Source organism: Octopus bimaculoides, chromosome 2 (genome assembly GCF_001194135.2).
Source record: "Octopus bimaculoides isolate UCB-OBI-ISO-001 chromosome 2, ASM119413v2, whole genome shotgun sequence".
In the NCBI taxonomy this organism is placed as follows: Eukaryota; Metazoa; Mollusca; class Cephalopoda; order Octopoda; family Octopodidae; genus Octopus; species Octopus bimaculoides.
The window spans coordinates 148,231,445-148,232,450 of record NC_068982.1 but is presented as its reverse complement, the minus strand read 5'-3'; the positions used below and the strand labels follow the sequence as shown (position 1 = coordinate 148,232,450).

The window sequence follows — 1,006 nt, the reverse complement described above, 5'->3', positions numbered from 1 at the left end:
ATATATATATATATATATATATACATACATACATACATTAATACGAAAGGAATGAAACAAGTTTCGCGTAAATCGGAGCAGTAGTTATTGAGATATTCGTGTTTGGTGAGATAAACACCCAAAACGGTGTATAGTTTTACTCCATCTTGAAAGGAAAGAAACTCTAACCTTTCGATGTCACATTCGTTGAAAGCATGCCAAATAAACTGGAAAAGAAAAAACTTACGAAACAAAAGTCCATTGCTGGGACAGTCAGAGTTTCCAGGTAACCCAACGGGTCAAGGGCACTGTAGTCTCTTCTACTACTAACATAAGTCGCCGTACAAAGAGGTGCGTAAACTGGATGAACTGTTTACCCACCTCTATAAAAATGTTGTTCACTTTGAAGCCTCTGTTGTGTAAGCCATCTTTTCATTATATTTAATAGGACTATAATCCAATTTAGGGAGCATTATTTCCAAGTTGAAGGCATTCGAAGATGGGAAATCACCAAACTGAGCCGTTCCATACTTCTTGTTTTAGTCTCTTACGTTCTATGAAAAACAATGTTATTGAATCTGTAACATACCAGTTTTTATGATCCATTTTACTCATTTCTACTGTGAACCTAAGTTTGCCTACGCTCTTCCACAGAAAGGAACACAGAAAGAAACAAGGAGAGAAAATAAAGAATATGTAGTGGCTAGCGATCTATCATGGCGAATGCCGGACAGAAGGGTCACACAGGAGAGCTAGGGAGAAGGGGAAGTAATAAAGTAGTGGTTATCCCAAAATGAAGGTAAGCGTGCGTTGTACAAGAGAGTTTGTATGTGTGTGTGGAAAAGGGCTGGTGATCTTGACGTGTGCGTGTATGTATGTGTGAAAATGTGGGGCTGGGAAGTGGTCAGTGCTGGTATGTATGTGGTGGTGTATTGTGATGTGATGTGTTGTGTGATATGGTGGTGTATGGTGTAGTGGTGTGTGGTGTGGGTTAGGCTGAAGGTGGGGGTAGAGGTGGATATATATA

At 39.7% G+C, this 1,006-nt stretch overlaps 1 protein-coding gene across 2 annotated transcripts in view; it reads left to right on the top strand.

The window, feature by feature from the left end:
• Positions 1-1,006, top strand: part of LOC106869873 (uncharacterized) — a 22,451-nt gene that overhangs the window by 12,658 nt on the left and 8,787 nt on the right. The window lies entirely within an intron of this gene.